General features: G+C 43.4%; 1 protein-coding gene and 1 pseudogene across 10 annotated transcripts in view; one reads left to right on the forward strand and one right to left on the reverse strand.

Moving 5' to 3' along the window:
• CPNE1 (copine 1) overlaps nt 1–25,407 on the reverse strand; it is a 797,848-nt gene that overhangs the window by 249,834 nt on the left and 522,607 nt on the right. The window lies entirely within an intron of this gene.
• LOC138245651 (LIM and senescent cell antigen-like-containing domain protein 1 pseudogene) lies at nt 16,385–17,592 on the forward strand (annotated as a pseudogene).

The following is a 25,407-nucleotide window of genomic DNA, read 5'->3' on the forward strand; positions in this document are numbered from 1 at the left end:
CTAATTTATATATATGGGGATGAGAAGACTTTACGAATCCTCCAAATCTCCTGCAGTGATCTGATTGGCTACCAACACGTCAACCATCAAGTATTGACAGCCATCTTGGGACTCCGCTTTAGCCGAGTCCGAGTTAAAAAGATTTAAAAAAATGGGCCAGGGTATGGACACTCTGGCACCTTAGCGCTGGCGCTGCAGTATCAGGGACACCCCCCCACAGGGGCAAAAAAGCACTTTTGAAAAAATATGCTCCAGCAAATTTGTGATGGGATTGCGAATCAACAGCAAAATCCCCCCCCTCAAAAAAAGCTGCCGCCCGTGCTTGTTTTACGAAAGCCCCCAGGTGGGCGAGGTCTCGGAGCCATATGAAAAATAAAGGAGGGGGGGCATGGGGCCCAACACCTAGGCAATTTTTATGCCTCAGGGACCGCCACCTCCCCAGGGCTCATATTCAATTGTATGTGGACACTGCTGGGACCGCTGCAGCCTGGGAACCACCACCTCCCCGGGGCAATCAATACATTTATATAACTGCCTGCTACTCTGATTCAATCATGTGAATCTATGAAAAATCCAATACTGGAGGAAAAAAATGAGTTTCCTACCTGTAACTGCAGTTCTTCAGTATTGGTATCTTTCATAGATTCACATGCTTGAATAATTCCCCGTCATCAAAGTGGGAGTCCCACGGTACCATTAATTAGCAGTATAGAAAGTCTAAATAGAAATCAGTGATAAAGGATATTCACTTTGATAGCTTACTCACATCATTAAAAAAAAGACCCAAAGTCCAGCCAGTAGGCTACAGCTCCCTTTAGAACCCTCATCAGAGGCTCCAGTCCCTCATATTTTCTGGCACAAGTGTGATATAAACCTAGGAAAGCTAAGGGGAACGTCTATGGGGAGGAGGGTGGGTTGCATGTGAATACATGAAAGATATCAATACTGGAGAACAGCAGTTCGTGGTAACTAATTTTCTTCTCCAGTATTGCATCTTTCCTTTTTTTTAAAAAATATTTTTTATTGGAAGGAAACATACATCAAATATATTCTTAAATCACTTTACACTGAAAACTTAAAATTCAGAACAGAGAGTGAAAAAAAAAAAAAAAAAAAAAGAAATACCAACAGACAAGAGAAAAACATCGCCTAGCTAAATAATACAAAACGTAACCACCCAGCTAATCCAGACTGGAAGTGATACCCCATTAAATTGAGGGGAGGTGGCCCTAATCGTTATGGGCCCGTATCCAAGCCTGAAATGGCCCCCATATTGCCTTCCCTTTCCTCCTAGCATGTTTCCCCTTGCGTTCATATAATGCCATCTCCAAATGGTATACAGACAGCAACCTAGCCAACCATTGCTGCCAGGACGGGGGTCGTACATTCACCCATGCGGATGATATACAAATTTGATGCACTGCCATAGCTACAAAGATAAATGCTCTATGTGGCCCAGCCGCTTAGCCATCAATCCCAAAAACCATGATCTCAGGTGTAAGGGCAAAATCATATCCCAAAACCTCCTTCAAAACAGATTGAATACCTTCCCTCGAGGCCTTTAATTCCCCGCATGTAGCCATCATATGTACGATGTCTGTTCCATACATCCCACATCTTGGACAGTTTATTCCTGACACACATCCCCATTTGGCGAGGTGAGCTGGAGTATGATACAAATCGAACATAGTCTTATAATGTTGCGCTTGCAAGGAAGAAGATAATAGAATAGTGCATCCCAGCTCCAGTGACCTTATAAAGTTGTTACTCCCATCTACCAGCTTCTTGCTCCACCTCTCCTTATTCTTCTCTAAATCATCTGGCTGATCCGCCAGCAAAAAGGGGTAAATTGACCTAATAGTTATATTGGTATTAGCCAGAATATCATTCAACAATTGGTTGCTTCTAAATCCCTGCACCCCCACTGTTTTTTTCCCTAAAAAATCCTGTATCTGTAAATATTTGAAAAAGTCCCTTCGCTCTAGACCATACTGCTCCTGTAGATCTCGAAACGCCTTAACCCCAAAATTATCAAAAAAGTTCCCTAACCTAATTATGCCTAAGGAGGACCAATTTGCCATATATTTATCATGAAAGATTTCAGGGAGCAGTGGATTCTTCTCAATCATGGTATAATGATTATATCTACCAAATCCTTTCTTCTTATACCATAATCGCCAACACTTATGGGCCGCTCCCAAAACCTTATATCTAGTTTTCTTATAATATCCAGCCTTGTGATATGCTACCAGACACCCATTGGCTACTGACCCTATCTGCAACTCGTATATATTGGGGCAATCCACTTCCACGATTCCTTCTTTATTAGGACCCCATAAAGGGCGCTTGTACTGAAAAGCTGCTGCCATTTGATATCATTTTATATTCGGTAAAGACCACCCACCCCTTTCTCGAGGGAGAGACATAAATTTGCTTGCTCTCCTACACTTACCATATGCCCATATAAATCTCATAATCACTCTATCTCTTTAAATCTCAAATTAGTAAAGCTCAGTGGTATGGCTCGAAATAGATACAGCAGCTTCGGGAGGAAAATCATTTTCACCATATTACACCGCCCCACAATAGTCAGATGCAAATTATTCCATCTGCACATATCTTCTCTGACTTTTGCAAGTATAGGATCTATGTTCAAATTGACAATTTCATCTACCTTTGGTGTAATATGAATACCTAAATATACTGCATGATCCACCCTCCGAGTGTCTTTAGTATTTGTATATTGATTAGCCAACAGCTGCGTTTTAGCTCCATTTAACAGGTATCCAGAAAACCTTCCAAATTTTGTCGTCACCTCTTCAACCTCTCTCAGTGCTGAATCAGGGGAGGGCGTTAGTATGGCTATATCATCTGGATATGCTAAGATTTTTGTATCCCATCCCTGCCTATGTATTGGTGGAATCTTGCTATTTTCCTCCAACTGTCTAAGCAGAGGGTCTATATACAAAGCAAACAGGAGGGGGGAGCATGGGCATCCCTGCCTAGTGCCTCTCCTGATCAAAATACTCTCGGATTGTCCTCCCATTAATTGTATTCTCACAGCGGTGATCTATATAGAGCCCTTACTGCTACGATAAATTTCTTCCCTAACCCATAATACTCCATAACATACCACAGATACTTCCAATTCACCCGATCGAACGCCTTCTCTGCATCCAATAATGGAACCGCCATAGGTTCCTTTGCTACTTCCGTAGCGTCAAAAAGTTCTAGAACTCTCTGGATATGATTAGTAGTATCTCTTCCTGGGACAAACCCATGCTGCCTAGGGAAGACTAACTTCTTGATCACCAGTGATAATCGAGCGGCCAGAATCTTTGAATATATTTTAACATCAATATTTATTAATGTGATCGGGCGATATGAGGCCGGATTTAACGGGGGTTTTCCCTTCTTCAGGAACATGACTATATTAGCCAGATCCCAAGATGGGGGGGAATTCCCCTCCATTCTGTGCCTGAATAAATAACTCTACCATTACCGGGAGTAATAATAATGTAAAAACTTTATAGAATTCTAAGGGGATCGAGTCAGGACCCGTAGCTTTCCCCGTGGGTAGATCACTCATTACCATATTTATTTCTGAAATATCTATCTGCTCTCCCAGGCGTAAATTGTCACTCTTACCTAGTTTCTCCATCTTAATGGGGTATAGAAACTCCAACATTTCTTCCTCCGAAAACACGGATATATCGTTATATAGTTCCTGATAATATCCATGGAACACCTTTCTAATTCCATCCACTTCTGATATTATCTGTCCTTGCCAGTTTTTAATCTCCCTAATAGCCCCAGATGCTGTTTTCTGACTTGTCCGTATTGCTAGCAAATGCCCAACTTTTTCTCCATACTCATACCCTTGTGCACGCTGTGCTATATATTTCTCGCTATTCTTTGGGCCATGGCCTCGTTCATTGCTGCTTTTACTATGGCAACTTCTTCCTGAGCCCTCCTTATATCTACTCCGGTTTCTATAGCTATAACCAGTTGCCTTTCTGCCAACCGCAGCTTCGCTTGGGACTCTGTTGTTCTATCTTGAGTATCCTTCTGCCTTTTAATACTAAAACTTAATGTTTCACCACGGATACCTGCTTTCAAAGTATCCTAAACTATCTCTGCTGAGGCTGACCCCTGATTAAACCCCAAAAATTCAACTATCCACTTTCTCATATGCTCACAGTATTCCGGGTCCTTTAGAAGTCCCCTTTCAAATGTCCATCTACTAACCTTTGGTTCTAACCCATCCAGTTCTAAATCAAAAACTAAAGGATTATGATCTGATACTATCCGTGAATATAACTCAATCCTGCCCTGCTTTAGAAATACAGGAGAGATTAAAAAATAATCGAGTCGTGCTAATTTCACATGAGGGGCCGAATAATAAGTATATCCGGGGTCGGGCTTGCGCAGCTTCACCCAAGCATCCACTAACCCTAATTCTTGCTGAATGGCAACCATTGCCTTATAAACCCGAGGTTTACGCCCCTGATACTTCTTAGTTGTGGGTGTTAACAAATCCTGTAGTCCCTCCCAAGATCCATTAAAGTTAAAGTCACCACATATAATATAGGGAGGGGCCCAACCTGTTAGCTCGATGGCAAGGGTATCAACTACTATTGGGTCGTCCGTGACTACCCCGTATAAGGATCATAATGTAAAGCTACTATGTCCATAGCTACATTCTACTATTACCCATCTTCCGCCCGTATCTGCCTTCTGCCGAATAATTTTTAGTTTATTGGTCCGATCTAAAATCGCCACTCCTTTAGTTCTAGCCTCTTGTTCCGACCGAGCAATTACCTTCATACCAAGCGAACCAAGGATCCCAGAGTTTTTATATTCCTCATGTGTCTCTTGTAGACAATAAATATCTGCCTTAAAAGTTTTTAATTCTCCAGCCACTCTCCTCCTTTTACGAGGGTCATTTAGTCCACAAATATTGATTGAAACAATTCTAAGTCTAGCCATTTGCTTTTTTATTGTAGTTGTAGTTTCACATCTTTTCTCTTTCTGCTTCCTCTGGTCTTCATATCTAACTGCACCTTCTCTTGAATTCTCTTTTCTCCCTGTTCCACTCTTCTTATTTTTCCACCCCATTTCTCTCACCTCCATTGGTCCTTTCGTTTCCATTTTCTTCCCTCGATTCTCCCCCATCCCTCCCCCCCATCCCTCACCTCTCCCCCCTTCCCCTCCCCGTCCCCCCTTCCACCTCCCCGGACCAGTCTCCTCCCTCCCCTCCCCAACCCCTTCCCTCCCCCCGAGACTGGCCCCCCACCCTGTGGAGCAATCAGACCCCCAATGGTCTGAATGTTGGTGTCGTGTATGCATCGGCCCACCCACCCACCAGTATTGCATCTTTCATAGATTCATATGCTTGAATCAGAGTATCAAGCAGTTACGGTATAAATAAACAGTTTATGTCACGTGCGCATACTGCAGATGGTGGGCAATATAATCTACATAAATATATCCAAAGATACTGTAAATCTGCAACACGCATACATGTAGAGCTATAGAAATCAATAGATGCTCACCTCAGTGAAACAGATGGTGAAGCACTGCCAGCTAACGGCTGCATCAGTGCGCTGGCTGGACTCCAGATAATAACACTGAATGAACAAATGAACGTTCTTCCAAGTCTCAGCACAACATATTTTCTCCACCGGCACTCCAGCAAACAAAGCAGCTAATGTGGACACTGCTCTGGTTAAGTGTGCTTAGGCTTTAGTTGACAAAGGCTTACCCACCTTTGAGTGGCAAAACTGGACTGCAGCCGAAATCTATTGAGCGATGGTGGCTTTGGTGACTGGGGCACCCTTGTTTATTTGACCACAGGAGACCAACAACTGATCCGTCTTCCTGGCGTGTTTTGTGCGATGTAAAAAACTTGAGGCACCTTCTGAGATCCAGCATATGCAAAGAAAATCCAAAGTTACACTGGGGATGAACTTTGGATTAGTCCTGATAATTACAGCATCATCTGTAAAGCGCAAGAAAGGCTCTTGAGTCGTAAAAGCCTGTATCTCGCTAACCCTTCTGGTGTACGTCAGAGCTAAGACTTGTGCGATCTTCCAGGTAAGAAACTTGAGATCGGCTCTATGAATGGGTTCGAAAGGCTCTTTCATGAGCTGAGACGGGACTATGATCAGGTGCCATTTCGATGGAGAAGCCCTCACTGGGGGAAAAACTCTAAACAGTACCTTCATAAACTGTTTGATGATTCTTTTGGGCACAAAGTGAGAGAGTGCACTGAACATGTCTATCTTGACACTGCAGCGAGATGCACCTTAATAAAGGAACACACTAAACCTGACACAGCTAATGAAAAGAGATATGGCAGAATCAGCTCAGATGATACTTGATGTAAATTTGACTCCTGGCACCAAAAGCAGAACGGTTTCCATTTCAATCTGTATGTCTTTCCTGTAGCATCTGTTCGTGTCTTCGAGAGAATACTCCTGCATTCCTGAGAATTGTTTAGGTTTTGGAATTCACTGAATTCAGGAGCCAAGCACTTAAGTGGAGAGACGGGTCTGGATGAAGCACCTGGCCCTGGTTCATTGTTAAGAACGCTTGTGATGGTTTCAGGCAAATGTGGGTTGAATCAGATAGAAGGAGGAGTTCCGTGAACTAATGTTGCCTGTGCCAACAATTTTCCTCTTTGATCTTGCTGAGGGCCTTTGCTTTCAAAGGTATTGGGGCAAAAGCGCATGTACAGATCCCAGACCATCTGATCGAAAAGGCATTCCCCCACAACCTTGGATGCGGATGCCACTTGCAAAGAACCAGCATTTGCTGTTCTCCTTTGTTGCAAAGAGATCCAAATCTGTTTTGCCCCACAGAGAGAATATCTCCTCAAGTGTGGCTTGGTCCACCTCCCATTTGTGGCAGATGATCTTCGTCCTGCTTAGCGTGTCTGCCAAGATGTTGCTTACACCAGGAATATTGTTCCACTTGGAAAGTTATGCCGTATGCCAATGTCCATTTCCAGATTTAGTAGTTTTCTGAAAAGGGGCAATGATCTAGTCTCTTACTTGCTGACATAGTGCATGCTGGTGGTATTGTCTGTACCTACCAACACAGAGGAACCTGCTCTTAGCAGGAAAGCTTGGAGGCCGAGATAAATTGCTTTGAGCTCCAGCTGATTGATGTGCATGGCCTTCTGAATTGGAGACCACTTCCTTTGAATTTTTAAGACCTGAAGATGTCTGTCCCAGCCTTCTAGGGAAGCGACCATGGTGATGATTCAGTCAGGAACCTGAGGCAAGAAGGTATGGCTCTTGGAAAGATGGTGTGGTCGTGACCACCACTTCAGAGCTGTTATGTCTGACCAAATCTTTACCGGGTCGAAGGATGCGACTGTATTCATTGCTTGTCTAGCTCTTCTTGCAAAGATGTCATTTTTAAGCAGGTGAAAGGGACCAAATCTATTGATGAGGAAATCATTCCTAGGTCTGAGTTGTACAGTTTGCAGTTCTAGGTTTAAACACTGAAGTCTCTGCTCTCTGTCTTGTGATAAAAAAAAAAACTTTGTATTGGATGGTGTTGAAAAGTGTTCCTACGAACACTGTGGTTTTTGATGGCATAGTTGATGACTGTAGGTGACTGAGCACGAGCTCCAATTTGCTCAATAACCCTAGGCAAGCTTAGGCAGCTTCTTACACTTGACTGGCCGTTGGTGCCTTTATCAGCCAGTCATCAAGGAATGGGAATACCACATATCTAGTGTTTCTCAGTGAAGCTGCCACAGGAGCCAGGCATTTCATGAAGATGGGTGGAGCTGACTTGAGACCAATTAGGAGAACCTTCAATTGGTAATGAGTGCCAACTACTGTCAATCTCAGGAATTCTTGAGGCTTGGGATGTATGGGAGATGTGTAAGTATGCATCCTGTAAATCTAGAGCTGTCATACAGTCTCCGTGGTTTAGAGGGCATAGGATGTCTGGGAGAGTGACCATAGAGAAGGATTATTTGTACAGAAATGTGTTTAACTTTCGTAGATCTAGAATGGGTCGCAATTACCTTGATTTCTTTCAGATAAGGTATAAAAACAATAAAAATTAAAAGATTTAAAAAAAGGAGTAGAAACATGTTTCCTTTTGGGATTCGGAACCCTCTCAATTGCCCCATTCTTCAACACAGTGAATACAAGTAGGTAAAGATGAGGTGGATGCACTACCTTGGAAGAGTTATAAGCAGTCGTTTCAGCATATGAGAATAGGTAACAAGGTCCAACATCCACTTGTCGGTTGTTATTTCCTGCCAATGATCGGAGTAAGTGGTAATGTTTGCGCCCACGGGTAGTGAGGGGTTAGGTGTGGCCAACATGCGAGAAATGTCACTGTTTCCTGCTGGTCTGTTTCCCTTGAGAGGCTTGCTTTCGGCGAGGCCCTTGCTTAAAGCAGGCATCTGCAGGCAGTGGGTGATAAGTTTGTTAATAATACAGTCTGTACTGTTGTTGATATGGTTTTTGGAATTGTAATGTAGAGATCCCTATACCTCGTGCTCCCTGAGAGGGTATCTTACGGAATTGTAGAGTCCCAACAACTTTCCTGTTCCTGTATCAGCCTTGATAGTCTGTGTTAGAAATGGGGTCTCTAGTTGGCAGTGGATTTCACCATGTCACAGTGGGGATCCTCACTCTAGTCAGGGTAAGGGAGTCACACAGCTAAGATAAGCCCTGCTCACCCACTTGGTAGCTTCGCTCAAGCAGTTAGCCTGATCTCAGAGGCAACGTGTAAAGTATATGTACACATACACAGTAACAGCAAAAACACCACAAAAGTACTCCATACCAGTTTAGAGAAATAGCCAATATTTATCTGAGTAAAACAAGGCCAAAATGACTAAAATCCAACATACGCAAGCAAAGATATGAATTTTCAAAGATAAAATCTTAGTATAGCGCTTAGAAACACAATAGCTCCAACTGGGGCTATCACGATGTCTTGACAAAGTCGTTCCCCACAGTTCGATGACACTCAGGAGAAAGTGCGGGCCGGTGACGGAGTTGCACAGGCCCTAGGTACAGTCCCTTAGAAAACGAGGAAACCAGGACGCTGCACGGAGTTGGGGAGGTGAGGCGTTGCTGGAGTTGGTGCGGCGTCAGTTCTTTACTGCTACCGGGGAGGAGAGACATCGGTTCCTCATTGCTAGGCAGGGGAGATGAGGGGTTGGTTCCTTACAGTTGCAGGGGAGATGATGCGGCGTCGGTGGCGTGGCATTGGTTCCTTACGACAAGGTGGGGTCGATGAATCCAGCAGGTTAAGATGCAAGGCGTCGACTTTGCGGTGTCAAGATCACACCACGGGCCACAGATACTGCAGAGTCAGGTGTCACGGTAATCACGGACACAACACTCAGGACTCATGCTATGGGTGGGACTTCATAGGCACTGCAGAGGCTTTTGACCTGGACCTGCGGTGGCGGCCGCGGTCATTGCACTCAGCGGAGACCACAGCTCCAGTGCAGGCAGCAGCCCATAATCGGACAGCAGCTCCAGTTCTGAAGTCGCTCTGGTGTTGATGTGCTTGCTTCTTAGTTACACCAGTTAATCACTCTCAAGGGCCAAGGAACTGGATTTGACACTACTTGGCAAATCAGGACTCTTGGCAAGAAAGCCCAGGTGCTGGCAGATGAAGTCTTTTCTTAACAGGAGGAAAGCTCAGTCCGAGCCCTTGGTGAACCTTGGAAAGCAGGATGTAGGAAGCCAAGTCCAGTCCTTTCACTTCCAGGACAAAAGCATCAGGCCAGCAAAACAAAGCAGGGAGAGTGGCAGTCCTTCCTACGAACATCTAGCTCTTCTTCCTGGCAGAATGTCTTCAGTCCAGTAGTGTTCCAACTTTGTGGGGTCAGAGGTCCAGTACTTATAACCATTTCTGTCTTTGAAGTAGGCGAACTTCAAAAAGGAGTCTTTGTAGTGCACAAGACCCTGTCTTTCCTTCCCTGGCCCCAGACACTCTAAGGGGTTGGATACTGCTTTGTGCAAGGAAAAGCGCAGCCCTATTCAAGTGCAAGTGACCGCTCCTCCCACCACTCTAGCTCAGGAAGACCCACCAAGATATGCAGGGCAGACCTCAGCTCCCTTTGTGGGACTATCTAGAATAAATTCACAAACAGCCCAACTGTCACCATGACCCAGACGTGTATTCCACAGACAGGCAGAAGCAAGAAAATGCCCACTTTCTGCACGTGGGACTTTCAAACTTACAATTTAAAAATCAACTTCACCTAAAGATGTATTTTAAAATTGTGAGTTCAGGGATCCAAAACTCCTCATCTATACCTGCTCCCAATGGGAAATTACACTTACAAGATATTGCAAGGCAATCTCCATGGTACCCTAGGGGAGAGATAGGCCTCGCTATAGTGAAAAACACAATTTGCAGTATTTCACTATCAGGACATGTAAAACACACCAGTACAGTACAGTACATGTCCTACCTTTTAGTACACTGCACCTTGACCATTGGGCTGCCTTGGGCCTGCCTTAGGGGTGATGTACATGTAGAAAAAGGGAAGGTTTGGGCCTAGCAGGTGGGTGCACTTGCCAGGTCGAAATGGCATTTTAAAACTGCCCACACTGACACTGCAGTTGCAGGCCTGAAACATTTACTGGGCTACTCGTGTGCGTGGCACAATCAGTAGCACAGGCCCACTGGTAGCATTTGATTTACAGGCCCTGGACACACTAGGGACTTACTAGTAAATCAAATATGCTAATCATAGATAAACCAATCACCAATACAATTTGGACAGAGAGCACTTGCACTTTAGCACTGGTCAGCAGTGGTAAAGTGCCCAGAGTCCTAAATCCAGCAAAAATTAAATTCAGCACAGGACCAAAAACAGGAGGTCAGAAGCAAAACATTTGGGAATAACCCTGCAAAATGGGTCATTTCCAACAGTCTGCAATGCTTCATCAATATGCTTGACACACAGGCTGCTCTGAAGGCCACGTCCAAGATTTCTGTTCAGACTTCAGGTCAAAACAAGGTGGACTTTAACCATCCTTGCCGCCTCAAGACTGCCACTCCCGGTAATTGGCAAAACCCAATAGATTCAATATTCATCGCATAATCAATTATTTCTGAGGATGTCTTCTCCCCTTTCTGAAGGATTTTTCTCGCCTCAATTTTCCTATCTTCTGGCACCAGATCGATTAGTGCCCTGATGTCCGACCACATCTGCCTGACGGACCGGCCCAAATTGGCTAGGGGGTTCGCAGTACATACTGTAATGGCAGACACTGATGAAAATCTCTTGCCTATGTTGTCTAGGCATATGCTTCCCCGATTCGGAGAGGTTGAGATGGGTGTAAAAAGGTTTTTCGAACAGCAACGGGCTGCTTGAGCATTAACAGAATCCGCCACTGGATGCCCCACTAAACAAGCTGGTGAATCTTCAGGGGTATTGTTCTTTTTGTCAATCCAAGACAAAACAGCTGCCACTGTAGCTGGATTCTGCATTTTTTGTGCCATCCTGCCAGATGTAATCCACTATGGAAATAACATGCAAAAATGTTCTTGCTGGCTCCTTAATGTCGTATAAGAAACAGTCCGGCTGTTTGATGGTCATCAGGAGTAGAAACCTCTTTGCAGCCCTCTTCATGGGTTATGGAATCCTCCTATATCATCAGGAGGGGATCATCAGGAGGGGAATCCACTGGTTGGGGGGACAGGTGGAAATGTTGTAGGAATTAAGTAATCATCCCATTCCTGGTGTGAATCTCTCCTTCCCCCAATCGTCATCCAACGAAGGATATCCTCGTGGGGAGCCTCAATGTCGAATGCTGGGGTTATCCTGAGAGCCACTGGTGGTGGAATAGGCTCTGGAGTTGTTGGCGATGGTGGCGGAAGCAGAGCAGTAAACCGCTCAGGTGAAGATAGTCTAGCAGGTTCAGGAAACCTTCTCTGGTAGTCCCTTAACATGATGTGCAGGTCCTACAACGAGATAGGCACTTGTATGACATCATCCTTCGAATGAGACTGGTCACGTTGCTGATAGTGCTCCTGGTGATGTCCAGGCCTGTCAGAATACCTGGGCGGTTGGTATATACTCCTCATAATATTGGTCTTCATCCTCATCAAAGACATGGCCCTTCACCATTAGCTCTGAAGGACTGTGTGCTTCTCCAAATGGTCCCTCATCCTCTGACTCTTCTAAATCTAGAAGGTGGCTTGTAGGGAGTGGAAACACCTTGCTGGGAAAGGTTGCTCTGGACAGAAATATGTTTTTGAAATTGTTATGGTCGATGGCATCATTGAGCCCTTCACGGCAGTCTTTGTGGACGTGGCCATCATCAATGGGGTCGTCAGCGGGGCTGTCAGCAGCTGGACTGTTGTCGATGGTTGTCTCTGCGGCGTCAACAGTGGTTTCGTCAACGAGATCTTTGTCAAAGAATGGATGCAAGATGGCATATGTCATTTTAGTCATTGACACCATCATCAATGTTAATGCAGTGACAGTCTTCGTCGTTGATGGTGTCAACTAACTCCTTCACAAGATTTCTAAAATAGTTTTTACCGTTGACGGTTCAGATGCAGATCTTGAGGAATGAACTCCAGATTTTGTGGAAGGAGTAGAAGGCTCAGGACTACTGTGTTCTCAGGAGACTTTTGCTTTTATGTCCTTATTAGAAGTGTCCTTGACAGACTCAGGATGATTCTTTTTGGAGGCCTTTCTTGATTCCTGTGAGGACTCCTGGTCACAGGATATTTCCCTCTTATGTGACCTTTTTGTCCTATTCAGAAAACTCACAGATGTTTTTGAGTTAGACGTCTGAAGCCGAAGAAGAACCCTGCCAACAGTCTTTTAAGGTCTTTGTTGAGAAGGTGCAACAGATATTACAGTCTTTCACCTTTAGGCTGTGGGTAGAGGCAGAAAATACAATCCTGGTAGGGGTCCTCAGAGAGAATTATTTTCCTCCCACAAGTATTACTGGGTCTAAAAAGTCTCCCTTCACATGAACCGTGGTCGAATATCTGAGGGACTGGATCCTCTGTGATGAGGGTTCTAAAGGGAGGTGCAGACTGTTTGGCTGATCTTTGGGTCTTTTTTAATTATGTGAATAAGCTATTAAAGTGAATATCCTTTTATACTGTTATTTAAAGGTACTGTGGGACTCCCACTTTGACAATGGGGAATGACTGATTCAAGCATGTGAATCTATAAAAGATCCAATACAGGAGAAATATATATATATATTACCTAGTGGTAGTCGTCAGTAGATCGTTCTAGTTAGGACCTAGTTTCTATAGAAAAAGCAGTTTTTGCTTGCCTAGATCGTTACCATTGCTTGATAAATCTTCTCGAACTTTTTGGAAGAAAAAACAATTGACAGTCACGTGAGCTGCTGTCTGGAAGGATTCGGGGTGATCCTTCAAGTGGGGGCCGAGATAAAGGGGGAGGGGCACCATTTCTAGCATTTTCAGTGTTAATTCCCATAGGAAAAATTGAACAGCGAAAGAGCAAAAACCACTGGACGGAATTACACCAAATTTAGTAGAAAGGTAGCGCTTGGTCCAGAAAGAGCCCTTTTTAGGTCGAGCGTAAGCGTCCAGCCTCTTGTAGTGCACTTTCCTTCTTTGGGCTTAAAGCCATTTCATTTGTGTGTTAGAAATGGGGTGCTTGGTTGACAGTCAGGTTACCCTCTGTTCAAGCAAGGACCCTCACTCTAGTCAGGGTAAAAGAGAATCACTGTCAACTAATCCCTGCTTATCCCTGCTTACCCCCTTGGTAGCTTGGCGGAGCAGTAGGCTTAACTTCAGAGTGCTAGGTGTAAAGTATTTGTACCACCACACACAGTAACTTAATGAAAACACTACAAAATGACACCACCCAGGTTTAGAAAAATAGGAAATATTTATTTAAACAAAACAAGACCAAAAATGACAAAAATCCACAATATATAAGTCAAGTTATCAATTAAAAATCAAAGAGAGTCTTTAAGTAGTTTTAAACACACACTAACACTGTTAGTGTGAAAATGTACCTTTGGTGCGTCAAAAATAACCCCGCACGGGCGAGTGTGTGTCAAAAAGGGCTTGCGATGCATTGATTCCACTCACGAGCGGGACCTTGCATTGTTTCTCTTTTCGTCTGGTCGGGCGCATCGTTTCTTCTCTCCGCAGGAGAGAGATGCGTCGATCCAGTCAGCACTCTTGGGTCCGGGCAGGCCTTGCGTTGTTTTTACATGCCCAGCGGTGCTTGTGTCGGAAATCTAGTCGCACGATGATCCGAAAACCATGCAGCGCGGGTTGCAATCTCCCAGCCTCCGTCAATGATGCTGCACCTCGTTTCTCCAGCTGCGCGTGTCGATTCTTCGGTCGCGTTTCTGGCGAGCGTTGATTTTCAGCCACGGAGCCGGCGGCGCATTGTTTCTTCAGCCTCAGATCAGAGTTGCATCGATCTTTTCCCCGCACGGCACTCTGTGCGTGAATTTCCTCCTCTTAGGCTGATAGCTTCTTCTTTCAGGGTCCCAGGAACTGGATGGGCACCACAGGGTAGAGTAGGAGTCACTCCATAGACTCCGGGTGCTGGCAGAGAGAAGTCTTTGCTGTCCCAGAGACTTCAAACAGGAGGAAAGCTCTAAATCAAGCCCTTGGAGTCTTTGCTGTCTTACTCTGGCAGAAGCAGCAAATGCAGGACAGCTCCACAAAGCACTGTCACAGGCAGGGCAGCTCTTCTTCCTCAGCTCTTCAGCTCTTCTCCAGGCAGAGGTTCCTCTTGTTTCCAGAAGTGTTCTAAAGTCTGAGGTTTTGGGTGCCCTTCTTATAACCAATTTCTCCTTTGAAGTAGGCCTACTTCAAAGTAAAGTCTCTTTTGAATGTGAAATCTTGCCTTGCCCAGGCCAGGCACCTGATACTCACCAGGGGGATGGGGACTGCATTGTGTGAGGACAGGCACAGCCCTTTCAGGTGTAAGTGACCACTCCTCCACTCCCTCCTAGCACAGATGGCTCATCAGGAAACGCAAACTACACCCCAACACCCTTTGTGTCACTGTCTAGTGTGAGGTGCAACCATCCCAACTGTCAAACTGACCCAGGCATGGAATCCACAAACAGGCAGAGTCACAGAAATGGTCTAAGCAAGAAAATGCTCACTTTCTAAAAGTGGCATTTTCAAACACACAATCTTAAAATCAACTTTACTAAAAAAAATTATTTTTAAATTGTAAGCCCAGAGACCCCAAACTCCACATGTCCATCCGCTCCCAAAGGGAATCTACACTTTAATCAGATTCAAAGGTAGCCCCCATGTTAACCTATGAGAGGGACAGGCAACAGTGAAAAACTAATTTAGTAATATTTCACTGTCAGGACATATACAACACATATGTCCTACCTTAACCATACACTGCACCCTGTCCTTGGGGCTACCTAGGGCCTACCTTAGGGGTGTCTGACACGTAAGTAAAGGGAAGGTTTAGGCCTGGCAAGTGGGTAGACTTGCCAAGTCGAATTTACAGTTAAAACTGCACACACAGACACTGCAATGGCAGGTCTGAGTCATGATTACAGAGCTACTTATGTGGGTGGCACAACCAGTGCTGCAGGCCCACTAGTAGCATTTGATTTACAGGCCCTGGCACCTCTAGTGCACCTTACTAGGGACTTACTAGTAAATCAATCATAGATAAGCTAATTACACATTTTGTAAAGGAGCACTTGCACTTTAGCACTGGTGAAGTGCCCAGAGTAACAAAAACAGCAAAATCAGAGCCCAGCACACATCAACAACCTGGGAAACAGAGGCAAAAAGTTAAGGGAGACTATGCCAGGATGAAAAGTCTAACAGTGTCATTTAAAAATCATTGCTTGTTAGTGGTCAGTCATGCCTCTTTGCCACACCTTTTTCTCTTTGGGAGCAGGGACTAACTACTGCATAATTACGCTTTGTCCTGTTTATCTGTTCCTTTCTTGGTTTCCTGCTTGTGTTTGGTGAAGCTTGCCTTTTCATTTGCAGAGCATTTTTGCTTTAAGCTTCGCTGCAACGCTGTTTTCAGTCCCTCTGTTTCTGTAAGTAGGATTGTAATTCTTGTTCTTATCTGCTCACATTTACTGTGCATTCGAAAATCGAGTTCAAATGTCAGATGCTGTTTTCCAGTGCTTCTCTTACATTTTCTTTCTGTAACTTTAATCTCTCCCGCTTGTTTACATTTACTAAGCTAGGATCCTTGGTCTCTTAAATGCTCCTTTTATCAGTCCTGTTTGCATGACTTTGATTGTAGCTTTATGACACCTGTTTGCTTTCTCATGCTAAAAAAGTATTGGGCTTTGAGTTATGATCCTCTCGTGTGTCGGTATGTTGTGTAGATACTGAGCTTTTATGCTGGCCCTGGGGGGAGGGGTGTTTGACGAACAGCAACATGGCAAATGCTCTTGCCAACGCCATGTATGGGCACTGCCGAACAGAATGCCTCAGCAGAGAAAATTGTGAACAGCAATGGGGAGCTGTACAACGAGCAGTGGTTTGTGTGCACCCAGTGGTCCTAGCAGTTGCCAGAAGGGCTCTTCTACGAGTTGGAGGGCAGTAAGTACTTCAAACATGATTTCTAGATGCTGTTTGCGTCACACTGTCATCAATGCAGAAAATGTATCACTGGCCCATGTCATTCAGGCAATAAACAATAGCTGCCATCCAGAACGTTTCCGCTGCAATATCTGCAATCAGGTGCTGGCTGACAAAGGACATTTGAAAAATGCTGGCAGGCTTCTCTGGCATTCTTGTCACAACCGAGAGAACACCAGAGGTTTGGGCAAATACATTTGCCAGAAATGCCATGTGATTATTGACGGGCAAGCTATTATCTTTAAAAATGACCTGTACCATCCTGATCACTTCAACTGTGACAACTGTAGGAAAGAACTTAAAGCAGATATCTAAGAGCTGAAGGGTGAGTTGTACTACTTGCTGTGCCATGACAAGTGGAGCTTGCAGGCCGCTGATTGAACGGCGTGTGTTTAATGCGATGGGAAAACAGTGGTAGGTGGAGCACTTTCTCTGCGCCAAATGGGAAAAGCCATTCCTGGGGCACAGCCTTTATGAACGAAGAGGATGGCTTACTGCAAAACCCATTACAATCAGCTGATTGGTGATGTTTGCTTCCACTGTAACTGAGTGACTGAAAAATGTTATCTCTGCCTTCAAAAATCATTTTACGTTTGGACTGTTTCACCTGCTCCACCTGCAACACTGAGGTAATACTGAGGTAACACACCAGAACAAATCTGTATAGTTGGATATGAAGCCAGTATGCCAGAAGGAGTTGAGAGGGTGAGGGTGTGGCATAAGGGCCTAAGCTGATGATGTTGAAGCTGGGGATCCAAGCTTGAATCCGAGCGTAAGCTCAACATCCTGTGATTCTGGGCCAATCACCCAATATCCCTTGTGCCTACAAAAATGAATGTGTCCTGGTGTAATGTAACTGGTGCTCATCCGAAGCGCTCCGATATCTTTGGGTTCAGTTCATGCTATATAAAACTGCAAAACAAAGTGTGTTACGAGAAGTTCCAGCTGGAGTTGAAGCGACTCAAGAAGCTGTGGGGCACATTGGAAAGGAAATAATGATTCTGCTTGCCTCTGCACTGGACGTTTTTGATTTGATTGAAATGCGAACGCTACAGGCCCTGTTCAAAATGGTGCTCCATGTGGTTAAAGAAACCTCCACTTATGGTCCGAACAGAAAATGTATTTCTGTGAGGTTATCTCATTGCAACTTCAATTTGCAACATTTTCAAAACCTCTTTTCCTTTTTTTTTACCTCCCCGGAAACCTTTGCATTTATATACTTTGTCATCAATTATTCTATAACCAGCAACTTTAATACAATTGATTTAAGAAAACAGTATCTCCCCTTTGTCTTTTCAATGTCAAGGGCGCACTGTGTCATGTGACTCAGTCTGCTATGATACCACCGTGTAAACACACTGAGCACAGGCAGCCAGCACTAATCGCAAAGACTGCCAAGAGGGAGAGCGACCAGCCTTTCACAAGTTTACCTTACTCATACCTGGACTGCTGTACCCACACAACTTAACTCCACAGATTTCCATTCCACACAAATCAACAACAAACTACATTATTCAACCCAACACCACAATTAACAACGTACATCCAATCCACACAACAGAATTCCACATCATGCCACAAAATTCAACAGCACACCACATAATTAAACTTCAGTACATACCAATTCCAGAAAACTCAATACCACATAATTATTATCCACATAATTCCACTGCACACCATGCAACATCATTTCACTACACAAGTCCACTCCACACAACTTCACGCCACATAATTCCAAAACAACTGCAGTTCAACCCACATAATTCCACTCCACACGCATCTACTCCACTCCGTAGCACATGGGTAAAAAACATTGTCATTTACACCACCAATAGCTCTAAATCTCTCATGCTTTACTTAATCTTGCATTTTTTCTCTATGAGTGTTTGCTTTTTCCAGGATGTTGTTAACTTAGATTTTTTTCAGCCAGCATATTACTCTAGTCTCTCCCTCATAACCTGAATGCACAGTGTAAATATTTTCACAAAACGGGCGCCATGCTTCATTTTTTCAGCATGGAGCACAAAAGTTTTGGAGATGTGCTGAATTCAGGATTGCAGGGAGCAGTACCTTATGTGGCCAAAAGAGGTCCCAAGGGACACTTAGTGACAGCCTGTGCTAGTGAATCATTTCCATGCTTTGTGCGCATTAGAACAGTAAACGTTGCAGGTTTATTTCAGCGAGCATATTATAAGTGTAGAAGTGGTAAGGTAACCATGTTGTTCCTGCTTACATTCCACATGCTTTACTTAATCTTGCATTCTCTATAAGAGTTTGCATTTTTCCAGGATGTTTAACTTATTTTTTTTTCAGCCAGCATATTACTTGTCTCTGCTCCCTTATAACCTGAATGCACAGCGTAAAACTTTTCTCAAAATGGGCACCGCACTTCGTTTTCCAGCACGCTGCCCAAAAGTCATTGGGGATGTGCTGAATTCAAGATTGCAGTGGACAGTACAATATGTGGCCAAAAGAGCTCCTAAAGGACACCTAGTTACTGCGTGTGGTACTGCACTCTTTCCCTGCTTTGTGCATATTAGAACAGTATTTTCTGATTTTCCAGCCCCTCAAGGCCATGTGACTGGCTATAGAGCTATGTAAATATCATCTCTCCACTGTATTAAAAAATAAAATACAAACGTAAAAAAAAAATTAAAAAAAAGACATTTTCAGCGCCAAGAACTCCAACTTTCACAAATGCATGACTGACTGCATTGCAAATGCTAGTTGGTATTTGGTGTAAAGCCTATCAGTAATTTTTGAGAAATGTAAGGAAATCTAAATTGGTATATCTAGGGATGCAAAGTATTTGTGACCCCCTCCAGCTCTCGTGCTGAGATTTGATTGGCAGCCATCTTGGGACTCAGCTGAAGCAGAGTCCCAGAAAAAAAGAATACAAAATACAAAGGAAGCCAGGGTATGAACATCGTGACCTCTAAGCTCCACCACCCCCCCCCCCCCAACCTTTGAGGGCTAAAAGCCTTCTTTTTTTTTTTTTTTACTGCGAAATTGCAATGGGTAGCAAACCCACTGTAAAAATTTAAAAAGAGCCAGCTCCTGCGCTTGTTTTTAAATAAGCCCCCGGGTGTGCCAGGTTCCGAGGGCATGGTTTCCTTTTAATAGAGGTTCTTTGCGCCCCCCATAGCAGGGGACCACCACTTCCCTTGGGCGACATGCTTTTGTAAATGTGGGGGAGGCCCAATGGCTTTCATCCGCTCCCTGGGGATGAAAACCCCTAGGGCATTACAGGAATTGGATGTGCGGGCCCCACCTGCGGCTCCAGTAACAACCGCTTCCCCGGGGCAGTTAACCAATAAGGAGAGGAGGCCCAGTGGCCCTCCTGCAGCCCCAAGGACCAACACATTCCCAGGGAACGCAGCAGATTTTGTAATGGGGGTCCATTTCGGAGCCCTAATAGCCTCAGGGGCCACCGCCTCCCCGGGACTATACATGTTGGAGGGGGGGCCGCATGGCTCCCTTGTGGAGCCACTGATGGCCCTGGGGACCATCACCCCACAGGAACAGCTCCTGCTATGTCCCAGGGTGCCCATCCCCGGGACATAGGGGTTTGCTGTGGCTTGGCTGCAGCTTTGACAGCTGCAGCCAAGTTACAGCAAACACTCCGGTTTTTGACAGCAGGACCTGAAAGCAGAGTTTTAATCTCTGTTCCCTGCACACAGGTATGCGTGCAGGTAACAGATAGGAAGCTCTGCTTCAGCAAGCAGGGAGCTTCTGTTAAAAGCAGCTCCTTACTTGTTGAAGCAATGGGATCGCATAGGAGACCTTGAGGCTTCCCCCGCAATCCCAGATAGCCCATAAAGGGCTAACAAAATGATGAAAAAAAATGTATAGCTCAGTGTGAAGGTCACAGACCTTCAGAGTTTGAATCAGGTGTGTCCCTTGTCGTTTCCCACTTTTTTCTTCTTTTTTTAAGTCGCATGTTAAAGGCTCATACTGAAAGGTGATCTAATTCTTTTTAATTGACAAATACATTTTTTTCTCATTGTAAATATATCATCCATCAAAATTTTAAAAAGTCTTTCAATCTCTCTCACTCACACACACACACACTCAGACCCTTACGCAGCAATTCAGACACACTCAGACCCTCATGCACCTACTCACACATTCATGCACCCACTCACAGACCTACTCAGACCCTTTTGCACCCACTCACAGCACCACTCAGACTCTAATGCACTCACTCACGCCCCCATTCAGACCCTCACAGACCCACTCAGACTCTCTCACACTCACTACCAGACCCACTGACACCCTCATGCAGCCACCCACACACCTGGAAACACTGACACACCCACAAAGACAGTGATGCACGCACTCTCACACCCAGATAGACTCTCACAGCCACTCTCACCCCAAGATACACTTTCTTACACCTAGCCACTCAGAGAGATGGGCTGCAGCCGACTCCCACCACACACGCCAAAGGGCCGTGTGCAGAGTAGCGTTGGGTGGTTGGCTGCAGGAACTGGCTGCCGACCCGGCCTTGCAGGCAACCCCTGCTGCGCACGGGCAAAGGCCATGCACAGTGCAAGGTTGGGTGCTTATAGGGGGTAGGCCTCAGGATTAATGTATAGTCATGAAAATTACCATACATTAAAAAAAACTTTGAAATTCATTGAAAAAACAAAAGGTTACAGGGATGTTATAGTTAGGAAATAGAATTTTAAAAAAACATTAAAATTCACTTTAAAAAAACCAATGGTTACAGGGACGTTATGGTTAGGCTCACATTTTAAACGTACAAAACCACAGAAATTCACCAGTTAGTTTTATCTCAAGTAACTATAACTCATGCCATAATGCAACTATAACTCCCGCCCTTGCCATGCAATGCTAATTAACCCACAAATTACAGCACTCATGACATCATTGATAACATCACTAATCATATCAATGTAATATTTGCAGTAAAAAAATGTTGACGAAAAAACTGTGCACGGTGAGGGTCCGAGTTATACCTTACAGCACGAGTTATAGTTACTTGAGATAACTCTAACTATAATTGGTGAATTTCTATAAGTTCCCTGTAACCTTTGTTTTTTTTAAAAGTATATATATATGTCCTGTTGAAGGCTTCTGCCGAAACGCGTTGACATCTGGTTGGGACAGCGTGTGTTTGTTCATGGTGGACACATTATTGATTTCCTTTTTGTGCTTTTTTACCATTTCATGCGGGTCGAATTTACCTGCATTTAAACCTTTTTCAATAAATAGCAGCCGATGAAATTATTCATAAGTGGTTTTTGACTCTACTATTTTACGAGCTCATTTTGGATGATGTGCAGCCCTTGGTGTGCGATTATAATGCACCAGTTTTCTTGAATACATATATACATATACATATATACATATATATATACATATATATATATATGAAAGAAAAGATGTCCTGATCTGCGTGTTACGGCGCACTTCATTCTCCGGTGGTGCTGGTTTGAGGCAGGACAACCATATTTTCAAAAAACAAGATTCTCTTTCTGTTTTAGCAAGAGAAAACCGCACTCTGTCGTTGTGCCAAAAATACCTTAACTTTTAATACATTAGTGAGATCATAAACAAACAAACAGGAATCCCCTGACGCGTTTCGGTCTCACCAGACCTTGTTCACAGGTGTTTCCTGTGTGCTAATTTCGGCGCTTAAAATAAAGTACTCCAAAGTAACAGAAAAAATACTCAAGTTACACCACTGATCAAGGGTTACTCCATAACAAGGCCCTCGCTAAATCCTGCACCTCTGATGTAAGAAAATTAATGTTTGGGTATTATTCCTTCAGTCAATTTATATTGATAGCACCAAAATTGTATGTCTATCTGACAAATGACAACGGGAAAGAAAGCATCTTATCAATTGGTGGAAATGACATAAAATAAATGAATGGCAACATCTTATGAGCTATGACAACTCTTATAGGTGTACAAATAACTCCTCATTTAAAAGAAACTTTGGGGATTGTGCTATTGTAGGTAACATGCAATACATAAATATGAATCCAATGTGAATATAAATTAAAAACTAATGAGGGCCCCTATATTTTGTTAACACACCTCAGAAATTGTTTTGAAGTCTCCATTAGTCGCTGAAACAAGATTTTATGACATATATTTAAAAATAATTTGATTTAATGAAATGCTATAAACTACATATACCAGAATGCAATGTGGAGCTCCGTGAAAAACACCTTGGATTGTAGTCAAAACACTGTTACAATTTGGTAAATATGTATATAGAAAAACGTTTAATTTTTCTTTGTTAAAGTATATATATTTAGTGATGTTATGGAGTAACCCTTGATCAGTGGTGTAACTTGAGTATTTTTTCTGTTACTTTGGAGTACTTTATTTTAAGCGCCGAAATTAGCACACAGGAAACACCTGTGAACAAGGTCTGGTGAGAACGAAACGCGTCAGGGGATTCCTGTTTGTTTGTTTATGATCTCACTAATGTATTAAAAGTTAAGGTATTTTTGGCACAACGACAGAGTGCGGTTTTCTCTTGCTAAAACAGAAAGAGAATCTTGTTTTTTGAACATATATATATATATATATATATATACATATATATACATATATATATATTTTTTTTTTTCACTGAAGAAACCAAAGGTTACAGGGATGTTATAGTTAGGTCCTCAATTTACTCTCACAAAACTATAGATATTCAGCAGTTTTCCCATCAGTAATTGTATTGCAAATGTTGCAGTGATAATAACAAAGATGCCATAGAAGGTGTCATCAATGTCATAATATGTGGATTAATTAACCGTGCATGGTTAAGGCACAAGTTAGTTATTTTAGAGAGCATGTTATAGTTACTTGAAATAACTAACTATAAGTGCTGAATTTCTATGGTTTTGTACAAGTAAATTCAGAACCTAACTATAACATCCCTGTAACCTTTGGTTCTTTTCAGTGAATTTCATTTTTTTTTTAACGCAAAGTAATTTTAATCACTATACGTTAATCCAACCACCGCAGCACATGGCAGGGTTGGCCGCAAGCCAGGCCCTGTAGCCAAGACCCTGTAACCATCCAACCCTGCACCATTGGCCACATGGTCTGTCAGTGGTTCTGTGAGTGGGCGCATGAGTTTCTGAGCACATGTATGAGTGAATGAATTAGTGTATGAATGAGTGAATTGTTTTTTTAGTTTATTCACAAATATTCCTGAATATTTGGGAAAATTTGCACATATCACGCATGATGAATAAAAATCATTTTAAACCCATAATTTGACCCTCATAACTATTTGACTCCTAGGTCACACCCCTGGGGCTCAGGGTACCTCCACCCTGACCCCATATGCTACTTTTCATTTTGTTTTTCACGGCCGAGACCTTAAAATGGGGGCCGCAACTTTCTGTTCAGGTTGGGGCCAGCCAATTACAGCACTTCTATTTGCATGTGCATTCATCAATATTTGCAAATAGGCAGATTAATAGAAATTTTTATTTTCCTTAATTTCTCATAACCTACTGAACGGATTTATACCAAGTAACAAAAAGGGCCTTCTGCAGACCAACAACTACCTCTTTGCCAAATCTGGCGTAATTCTGTCCAGCGACTCGGGCTGCAGGTGTGTCTAGAGAATCTATGGGAAATTAACATGGGAAACAACTTTTTGACCCCCCACCCTTTTTTTCTTAGCCTCCCGCTTAACGGATCACCTCAAAACTTCCCATGCGCAACAAGAATCACTGGCACACTATTTGAAAATTTTCGTGAAGATTCATCAAACGGCGCCAAAGATTTAGGAAAATAGGCAAATGCTTTTTCTATGGAAACATGGTCCTAACTAACTACTCAATGGCGACCACCAGTAGGTAAAATACATTTATATATATATATGGAAAATGTCAATTACCCAGTGTACATCTGTTCGTGGCATGTAGTGCTGCAGATTCACATGCTATGAATAGCTCTTCTGTCATCTAGTGTTGGGCTCGGAGTGTTACAGTTTTTTTTTCTTTGAAAAAGTATTTTCGGAGTCACGGGATCGAGTGACTCCTCCTCTCGGTTCCATTGCGCATGGGCATCGACTCCATTGTTAAGATTGTTTTCCCACAGAGGGTGAAGGAAGGAGTGAGTACAGAAATATAAAGAGATGTCCATGCAAATGTAAATGTATATACATATGTACAAATGTTAAAAATTTAATGACTACAGGCTTCCGGAGAGGAAGGAGGGTGCATGTGAATCTGCAGCACTGCATGCCACGAACAGATGTACACTGGGTAAGTGACATTTTATGTTGCATGGCATGTGTAGCTGCAGATACACATGCTATGCATAGACTACAAAGCAGTTAGTCCTCTCAAAAAGCGGTGGCTAGCCTGTAGGAGTTGAAGTTGTTTGGAATAACGTTTTTAAGACAGCTTGGCTTACAGTGGCTTGTTGCTGTGAGGACTCATCAACACAGTAGTATTTTGTAAATGTATGAGGGGTTGACCAAGTAGCTGCTTTACATATGTGAACTATTGGTATGTTTCCTAAAAAAGACATTGTTGTATCTTTCTTTCTTGTAGAATGTGCCTTAGGAATGATCAAAAGTTGTCTCTTTGCTTTGATATAACATGTCTGTATACATCTAACAATCCATTTTGCTAAACCTTGTTTTGTTATAGGATTGCCTATATGTGGTTGCTGGAAAGCAACAAAAAGTTGCTTTGTTTTCCTAACATCTTTAGTTCTGTCTATGTAGTACATAAGAGCTCTTTTGAGATCTAGAGTATGAAGAGCTCTTTCTGCCACAGAATCTGAATGAGGAAAGAAGACTGGCAATTCCACTGT

This window comes from Pleurodeles waltl, chromosome 7 (genome assembly GCF_031143425.1).
Source record: "Pleurodeles waltl isolate 20211129_DDA chromosome 7, aPleWal1.hap1.20221129, whole genome shotgun sequence".
Taxonomy (NCBI): Eukaryota; Metazoa; Chordata; class Amphibia; order Caudata; family Salamandridae; genus Pleurodeles; species Pleurodeles waltl.